This window comes from Saccopteryx bilineata, chromosome 1 (assembly GCF_036850765.1).
Source record: "Saccopteryx bilineata isolate mSacBil1 chromosome 1, mSacBil1_pri_phased_curated, whole genome shotgun sequence".
In the NCBI taxonomy this organism is placed as follows: Eukaryota; Metazoa; Chordata; class Mammalia; order Chiroptera; family Emballonuridae; genus Saccopteryx; species Saccopteryx bilineata.
In genome coordinates this window covers 220275917-220286209 of record NC_089490.1, presented here as the reverse complement: position 1 = coordinate 220286209, position 10293 = coordinate 220275917, and the positions used below count along the sequence as shown (strand labels likewise).

The window sequence follows — 10293 nt, the reverse complement described above, 5'->3', positions numbered from 1 at the left end:
ATATTTGCCCCAGGAGGTAAATTTCTCCATTCATTATAAAGCATATTTATTGTGCATCTGAAATTCTTACCATGTCTAAATATTAATTTAAATGTCAACTCCATTATCCATGCAAGAGAAACAGAAGGATCAATATTAGTTGTCTATCAAGAGAAGGCTAGGGGTTCCAGTCTACCTGAATCATTACTAGCTAGAAGCAGCGGTCATTGGGACTTGGACATGAGCTACAAAGTATAGAATGGTGACAACAATCCCAGTGCCATGTGGACTTTTCCTGTGGGGAACTTTCCTGGACTCCTGCTCCCTGTGACAGCTCCTAACAGACTGAACTGTGGTTGGGTTGCATTTTTCAGGGATTTGGCATGGGGATGGGGCCAACTTGGACTTGGTGAACATGTTAAGGACACTACTCTTTTATGGATTCTTGCTGTATTGGCCAAGAGTTTGCTTAAAGGCTTTTAATAATCACTGTAAAAAAAAATAGAGGACTGGATGAAGAAGATGGGGCACATATACACCATGGTATACTATTCAGCTAGGAGAAATGATGACATCGGATCACTTACAGCAGAATGGTGGAGTCTTGGTAGCATTGTGTGGGGTGAAATAAGCGAATCAGAAAAAAACAGGAACTGCAGGATTCCATACATTGGTGGGACATAAAAGCAAGACTAAGAGGCATGGACAGGAGTGTGGTGGTTACGGGGGATGGGGGGAGGGAAGGAGGGAGAGGGGGAGGGGGAGGGGTACAGAGAGAACTGGATGGAGGGTGGCGGAGGACGATCTCTCTTCGGGTGATGGGTATGCAACAGAACTAAATGACAAGATAACCTGGAAATGTTTTCTTTGAATGTATGTACCCTGATTTATTGATGTCACCCCATTAAAATAAAAATTTATTTATAAAAAAGAAAAAAAAAGAAGAGAGAGAGAGACCGGGAAAATAAAAATACATGTTACCTATATTTTTATATAAATAAGAAATATTATGTACTATTAATGTTAAAATTACACATATGAAACCAAACTTGGTGCCATTAAAAAAAAGTGTAAAGTTGGGGTTTTGTGACGCCCTTCAGAAGTCGGGGCCCAGGGCGTGTGCCAGGTGCACCCGCTGTTAAATCTGCCTCTGCCCAGAGATTAAGATTTTGGACTTCTGATCCGAGAACTGCAAGGTAATAAATTTGTGCTATTTAAAAAAAAAAGAGAGAGAGAGAGAAGGCTAGGGGGAAAAAGGACTTCATATCTTCAGGCTGCTTTGTATTTAGTCAGACAACCCTCCCCAGCCGAACAAGCCCAGGGATTTCTGCTGCTGGTATCTGACCTGCCGGTGTCCGGCACAGGCTCAAAGTGAGTGAGGGAAATATTCGTTTCTCTTCCTGTGTCCCTCTCACCTCATGAACTCACTCCTTTACTTTCTTTTTCATCCTTTTACTTTATAAACCCATCACTGCCCACTTATGAGCACATTTGGTAATTTTTTTGACCCCACACTTCCCTTTAGGAAAGACACCATGGTTCACACAGTCAGAGGAAGGCAGAACTATCAACTCTCCTCCTTTGTAGCCACTCTCTTTGAATTTTGTGTTATATAAATCATTACCTTTGTGCCTAATCAATTATTTCTCTGCTATACATAAATTTGGTAAGTTTGATGGCTAAAATCTGCCAAATGCATGAATGTCACAGAATGGAAACCTCTCTATAAATGTTTGTAATGATTGTATTAGGCAAAGACACTTTAGGGCATATTTTATTGACCCATTAATAAATGAATGGAGTGCTAAAGATATTTGGCTCCATGCCCTGTTGTATGCAAGCACAAAAGATGTGAGTTAATGGAGCAATTAAACATACTTTCACATCCCAGGGCTGTAATAATGTTGGGAAAAAAGTAAGTGTTCTAAAACAGTAAGACAACTGTGAATACAGAGAAAGAACTAGAAGCTTAACTTCTGTACAAGTGATAAGAAAATCAATGACAGAATTCCTAACAGTTGGGAATTTGTAAGACATCAACATTGATATCTTTGAATATTTCTTTGTCAAAAGAATTACTATCTTGTTTTACTAAGGTGAAGAAAATGTAAAATGGAGAAGATAACAGTTGGGCAGTATTAGGTCACTAGGGGAATATGGGTAGAAAACATATTGAGAAATTTTAGGGTCATGGCCAGTGGCTCAGAGGATAGAGCATCAACCAGGCATATTGACATCCTGGGTTCAATTTTGGGTCAGGGCACACAGCAGAAGCGACCATCTGCTTCTTGTCTGTTCTCTCTCTCTCTTCTCTCCCTCTTCTCCTCCCACAGCCAGTGGTTTGATTGGTTCAAGCATCAGCTCCAGGTGCTGAAGAGCTGAGGATAGCTCGTTTGATCCAAGCAGGTCAGCATCAGGTGCTAAAAATAGCTCAGTATTTGAGCATCGGTCCCAGGCGGGGGTTACTGGGTGGATTCCAGTCAGAGTGCACATGGGAGTCTGTCTATCTCCTCTCCTCTCACCTAAAGAGAGAGAGAGAGAGAGAGAGAGAGAGAGAGAGAAATGTTAGCCATTTTCTGATTATGAGATGTTGATATAAGACTATTTCAAAGATTGAGAAGATGTGAGAAGTTGTACAATAAAGGGTAAGTACTGAGAACACTGTCAGTGCTGGGAGAGGGTGACCTGTGGGGAAAAGGGACACTCTGTGTCCTTTTCACCCACCACTTCCCCCCGCAGCTCCCCCCTGCCTGCTATCTGTATTCTTTGTTGCCTCCTGTTATCCTTCCCTGCACCTTCAACCCAGAAGCCCACAGAACCCAATGCTACTGAATAGGATTTTTATGGTGCATTCACCATGGAGGCATGGTCTACCATTGATTCCATGTCCAGCCCCCTCTCCTCTCTGGAAAATGGGGCAGGGGGGCAGAAGCTTCTAATTATCACTGTTCTTTCTGGGGAAGAGCCTTCATACAGGAGGCCATTCTGAGTCACCTCATTACATAAAAGATGTCCTTGGTGCTCTCACCACTAACGAAGTTGTATGAGTTTTAGGAGCCTTGTTCTATCTAACCAGTGGCAGAAACCAATATAAAGGTGGAACAAAAGTAGACTTACAGATGTTTATGGATTAATACAATATTTAATAAGTAATAATGCAAGAATAAAGTTGGTGTTTTGTGTAATCACTACTGTAAACCTATTTTTGCCACATCCTGTATATATATTTTACTCACACACATGAACATATATACACATCAAAAGATCAAATTGTGTACTTTAATATGTATACTTTATTGTATGTCAGTTATACCTCAATAATCTGTTAAAATTATTGTATAATTGCTTTCTTATTTATTTCTAAATTTTTTTTAATTTTTTAATTTTTTTTATTTATTCATTTTAGAGAGGAGAGAGGGAGGGAGAGAGAGACAGAGAGAGGAGAGAGAGACAGGGGGGAGGAGCTGGAAGCATCAACTCCCATATGTGCCTTGACCAGGCAAGCCCAGGGTTTTAAACCGGCGACCTCAGCATTTCCAGGTCGACACTTTATCCACTGCGCCACCACAGGTCAGATCTTATTTATTTCTTAACCCATTAAAATTTGGTTTGCATCCCCATCACATCAGAGCAGTGATTTTTAACTGGTGTGCCACAAGATTTTTTTAAAACATGCAGTACCTATTCAGTCAGGAGCACTGGCTTCTTTTACCTCAGATTACCAAATAAAAAATAACAATAGTCAACACAACAATAGCCATCTGGAGTCAATGAATCAAAATTATACCTATTCTTTTTTTGTCAGATCAGCAAAAAATATATTTTTGGTGTGCCACAGGGTTATAGTAACAGTTCGTGTGTGCCACAAGATGGAAAAAAAATGAAAATTGCTGGCTTAGAGAAACAACTTCAGTAAGATCTTCATTGATATTTTAATTTTTATCTATATCAATCTATAAATCATTTTTTTTTATTTTATTTATTTGTTTTTTAGAAAGAGAGAGGGGAGAGAGAGAGAGACAGGGGGGAGGAGCGGGAAGCATCAACTCCCATACGTGCCTTGATCAGGCAAGCCCACGTTTTCGAACCAACAACCTCAGCATTTCAGGTCTATGCTTTATCCACTGTGCCACCACAGGTCAGGTGAATCATTTTTTTTTTTAATTCTTATTTTACCAGGTTTCTCCTGTGCATTTCTAACTGTGAAAATTTTACCTCTCAAGCGCTTGTACACTGCTGGCTTTTGAGACACTGTCTTCTAATTGTCATGACATGTCTCTGAAAGTTTCTCATCTTTGTTCCGTATGTTCTCCCCTTTTACTTTTGGATTTTTGAACTGTGGTTGTTTCCCAGGATTTCACTGACACTTCACTTCAATCTAAATCTGCTTCCTGACTATTCCCCTTGATGTCAGGGACCTGTGCGTCTTGTACATGCACGTGGCCCATATCTACACCCCTGGCACAAAAACTGTGCTGATCTTCAGATGTGACTTCCAGATGCTTGAGGGACACCTCTGCTTTCATTTCCCCCAAAAAAGTGAGTACAACGAATGAAACACTGAAATCACCTTCTTCACACATTTTTCAAGTTTCAGATATGCATCAATCAGTGTAAAGCCCAACACTATATAGCACATGAAGGGGAGTATTTCCTGGTTAAGTGGAAAATTGTGCAGATGGCTTCTAGAAGAACTTTATTCTAACTCTATGCAGTTTTACAGTGAAACATTTCATTTAAAAGTCTGGACGTTCTTTCTTCAGTTTGCTATAATCTATGTTCACTGAGCAGAACTTGTTGTGATCATTGGGAGCCAGTTTGTTCCAGCATTCCGGGTTATTCTTTCTGTCCCAACAGACGTCTGGCTTATACAATGCCAGGGGCAAGACATACAATGTTGCTGCAGTACCTCTAGTTCCAATAAGTATAAAGAGGGGTATTGAACTTGGATGCTTTCTATCCTGACCAAGAACCTGACAGAGCATGGTTGTGGCAGATGGCTGGGAAGCAGAGAAAAACAGAACTGCACAGCCTGGGATCAGGTAGCTTGTGCCACCTTTTTTACTCTCAAACATAATCATCCTCCAGGACTAAGGTTGGGTGTTAAACATCATTGCCCACCTGCCACCCAGGAATGACCTTGAGTTATCCTCTCAATCACTTCCTCAGCATCTCTTGCTTATACTCACTGAAGCAGCTTCCTCAGTACCTCCTCTGCTCTATCAATTTCTCTTCAAGCCATGTTTCTCATGACTGCCATTTCATTTCTCACCCTTTAGAGAAAACTTTTTATGATGCTTTAAGAACCATAAGATGAAATTCAAACCTGTTATTTTGATAATCAAGACACAAACTCATCAGAAGTCTGGTCTTACCTGTCTTTTTGGCCAATATATGCATTGACCTTCTGCTCTGATCATGTCAAATAGAGTTTAGTACTCCCACACAGCATGCTGCAAACGGCCACATGTTGTATTCCCATGACTTCTCCTGCCTAGAGAGCCCTCCTCACCTTATTTCCTGAACCACTCCTCCTTGTCCATTACAGGGTGAGCTGCAGCTGCAGGAAGCGGAGCTTTGTCACTCACCCTCACCACATCACCTCACTCCGGCTGGGTCGAGAGCCATTTTCTCTGCTCCCAAAACATCATGGCTTGATTTAAATGACTCTACTCATCATTTATTTATGTTGCAATCAGGTTTTCTCAGAAGGACTTAATTTCTTTCTACTCCTATATCTAATGTGTCTTAGGTACTGTGACAGTAACTTTATTAGCAATTATCCTTCTAAACATTCCTTTTACTTAAATATTCTCATTTTTAAAGTATAATTTAGAAAACTGAAACATAAAGGGATTAATTAAATAATTTAACCAGTTATTAATTGGGAGAAAAGGGATTTCAACTCACCTTTGTAACTAGAGCTTAAACTGTAATCACCATAACCTTCAATCTTGCTTCCCCCCCTGCCCCTCCTCCCTTCCTCTTCTCTCTTTCTTTCTTGTAATCTGAAGTTGTGTGCTCATCTTAGTATTCCTCAGAATAGGACCTAGCATCGCTGACATTTAAAACCATGTATTCAATGAATAAATAAATTCTGACATCTACTACAATTTCTTTCCACTGCATAATTTACTGGCCATTAAAGTGAAATTGGAAAAAAAAACAATAACTTTGTAACAGAAACAATTCTGAAAATTCGTGTTCTCCAATACAGCCAAAGTTTCATATCAACATATTAAATGTCTGGTAAGTTTTATTCTCCAGTAAACCTATTCATTCCTGACTCTTAAGAGTAAAGCACATATGGATACAAGATGGCAGTGGAAGAGGTACGTATTACACTCACCTCCTCCCTGGACCAAAATGAAGAAGAAAGTCTTATAATCAAGAATTCACAGAAGAAGCCACACCAAGACTGGTAGGAAGGATGGAGACGTGAAAATGGCTGCTCCACTCCCACGAACAGAGTCTGAGGTTCAAGAGGGATATCTTAGCTATGGAGGTGGGTTTGGGGGTTGGGGTTAATCCTGAGAAGTGTGGAGCTGAAATCCAAAGCTGAGCTCCACAACGGAGAGCAACAGAGTCAGGAAGAAGTGCCCACATAGCATTTGGTTTTAAAAAGCAAAGAGGTTTCTGTTTGCCAAAAAGAGATGGGAATCTGCAGAAATGTGGGCAACCTCTTAAAGGGCCAATGCACAAAATCTCATGCACAACCACCTACTCTAGATAGCTATAGAGGAAGGGTTGAGTTGACTAGATATATGTGAAGTGAGTCTGAGGTTTGTGGCTCGGGGGAGAGACATGGTGGGCAGCAGGAACTAGGACCCTTATAATTGAATCATTCTCCAGTACCATAGTCACTATCTTTTGGGCAGAGCACTCCACTCCATGTGGAATCAGCCTAGCAGAAAGAAAGAGCCCCACCCTCAGGAATCTCTCTCAGCCAATCTGGCAGAGCTTAGGCCCTACTGAAGGGTCAGCGACCTTGGCCAGAAAGTAGAGGTGTGGACAGACATAGGTGGTGACAGTGTCTTGGTTGTCTGTCTTTGAGACTGGAGTTATTCCCCCCAACTTTCCTGGGAATCCAACTGGTACTTACTCCTCATGGGAGTTTCAGTAGAACCACTATTGACAGAAGAAATATCTGGGCTTTAGAGGTCCCACCTGTCTGATTCCTAGTGGCTCTAACCTCCCAAGGTTGGAGGAAATCCAGGACTGACTGAGACCTATGGTTCTGGGGTGGGGGCCATACCCACTAACTTTCCTGAAGCCTTATGAACATCTCCTTGTCAGGTGACATCTCATTCTCCCAACTCTACCAGAAACTCTTTCAGTGACCATGACTAACAAGCAGCCATGAAATAGAGGCAGATGGAGGCAACCAGAGGCAGTTCTCAGGGTGCCTTGAGTCCTTTGCTGACCTGTCACCAGGCCCAATGCTTGTAAAAGGTGGACTTAGTGTGAAGCTTGGTCCTTCCACATGCACCTAATCCCAGCAGAGGCAGCCACAATCAGTGGATTGCTTGAAGGTCCAAATAGGTTGGTGAGGGCACTTACAGGGAGTGTCTTACATTGGCCTGTACCAGGTTTCCTCACAAGACCCCCAAAATCAACAAACCCAGTGCCCAGCTTTAGACAATATCACAGCAGAATCCAATTAGGTTTAGAAGTAGCATATTCAAAGGGAGATCTCATCAAGCAGCAAACCCAGCTGAGGTGAATTCTGCTTCCTGTGGTCAACACCTACATAACAACTTGTACACATTGGTTGAGGTAGAGCCTCATAATCAGCCAGTCTGAGGTTCAATCCCGTGCACAATGGGCCAAAGGCAGTCAAGATTCAATTAAACTAGGAGAGCCCATATAACCCACACAAGGGACATTCCTGGTGTATCCAGCTCTAGCGATCAAGGAGTCAATACCACTGGACCCAATCGAACACCTACTTCATAAGGCCATGCCATGAAGACTGGAAATCATAGCTGATTTATATAATACATTGAAACAAACACAAAGAGGCAGCAAAATGAGGAGAAAAAGAAGCAGGCCCCAAATGACAGAATCAGAGAAGTGTCCAGAAAAAAGAGATAATTGAAATGGAAATAAGCAATTTATCAGATACAGAGTTCAAAGTAATGTTTATACATATGCTCAAGGAACAAAGTGAGAACTTCAAAAAAGAGATATCAAGCAAAAAAAAGGACATAGAAACCATAAGTAGTAACCAGTCAGAAATGAAGAATACAATATCTGACATCAAAGATACACTGGAAAGAAGAAACAGCAGGTTCAATGAAGCAGAGGACTGAAGCAGCAATTTGAAAAATAAAGTGGGGAAAAAACATTCAATCAGAACAGCAAAAGACAGAAAAGTTAAAAAGAATGAGAATAGTTTAAGGGATCCTTGGGACAGCATGAAGTGCAAAAACATCTGTATTATAGGTTATTCCAGAAGAAGAAGAAGAGAGAACGCAAGGGATCGAGAACCTATCTGAAGAAATAATGACCAAAAATTTTCCTAATCTGGTGAAGGGAAGACACTCAAGTCCAGGAAGCATAGGGCCCACAACAAGACACATGATAATTAAAATGGCAAAAGTTAAAGAGAAAATCTTGAAAGCAGTAAGAGAAATGCCATTAGTTACTTACAAGGGAGCTCCCATAAGGCTTTCAGTTGATTTCTCAACAGAAACATTTCAGACAAGAAGGGACTGGCATGAAATATTCTAAGTGATGAAAAGCAAGAACCTATAATCAAGACTACTTCATCCAGCAAGGCTGTCATTTAAAATTGAAGGAGAAATAAAGAGTTTCTGAGACAAGAAAAAGCTAAAGGAGTCTGTTACTACCAAACTAGCATTACAAATAATGTTAAAAGGCCTGCTTAATAATAATAATAATAATAATAATAATAATAATGAAGAAGAAGTAGAAGAAGAAAAGAACAGAGAAACATAATTGAAAGAATAAAGTGGCAATAAATACATATCCATCAATAATCACTTCAAATGTATGTGGCTTAAAGGCTCTAATCAGAAGACATAGGGCAGTTAAACAGATAAGAATGCTGTTTATAAGAGACCAAGCTCAGGCCCTGGCCGGTTGGCTCACTGGTAGAGCGTTGGCCTGGTGTGCAGGAGTCCCAGGTTCGATTCCCAGCCAGGGCACACAGGAGAAGCATCCATCTGCTTCTCCACCCCTCCCCCCTCCTTCTTCTCTGTCTCTCTTTCCCTCCCACAGCCAAGGCTCCATTGGAGCAAAGTTGATCCGGGCACTGAGGATGGCTCTGTGGCCTCTGCCTCAGGTGCTAGAATGGCTTTGGTTGCAACAGAGCAATGCCCCAGATGGGCGTGCCAGGTGGATCCTGGTTGGGCGCATGCGGGAGTCTGTCTGACTGCCTCCCCATTTCCAACTTCAGAAAAATACAAAAAAAAAAAAAAAGGAGAGAGAGAAATAAAATAAAATAAAATAAAATAAAATAAAATAAAGGCTATAGTAAGAGATAAGGAAGAACACTATAAAATGAAAAAGGAAAAATCCAACAATAGGATATAACTCTTGTAAACTTTTACACATCCAGTGTAGAAGCACCTATATATGTAAGGCAAATTTTGTTGGAGATAAAGGGACAGATTGACAGGAATACAGTTATAGTAGGAGATTTTAACACCCCATTGACATTAAGAGATAGATCTTCCAGACAGAAATCAACAAGAAAATGGTGGCTTTCAATGACATGGTATCAGCTGGATTTAATAGATGTCTTCAGAATATTTCACCTCAAAGTAGCAGAATACACATTCTTTTCAAATGCACACAAAACATTTTCTAGGACTGACAGCATGTTAGGAGATAAATCTCAATAAATTTAAGATTAAAATCATATCAAGCATCTTTACTGACCATAATGGTATGAAACAAGAAATCAATCACAAGAAAAAAAAAAGGCACACAAAGATATGGAAGATAAAAAACATATAGCTAACCAATAAGATCAAGGATCAAATCAAAAGATACCTTAAACAAATGAAAATGAGAACACAACTCCAAATCTAGAAGACACAGTGAAAGTAACCCTAAAATGAAAATTTATACCATTACACACCTACCTCAAGAAACAAGAAAAATATCAAATGAACAATTTAACCTTATACTGAAAGAAACTTGAAAAAGAGCAACAAAGAAAGCCAAGAGTAGAGGAAGGAAATAATAAAGATAAGAACAGAGATACGTAAATAAAATAGAGGGTAAAAAAAAAGTACAAAAGATCAATAAAACCAAGAGCTTTTCTTTTGAAAAGATAAACAGTAT

General features: G+C 40.3%; 1 pseudogene; it reads right to left on the bottom strand.

Moving 5' to 3' along the window:
- Window positions 1–4715: 4715 nt before the first annotated feature.
- Window positions 4716–4964, bottom strand: LOC136320310 (cytochrome c oxidase subunit NDUFA4 pseudogene; annotated as a pseudogene).
- Window positions 4965–10293: the final 5329 nt, after the last annotated feature.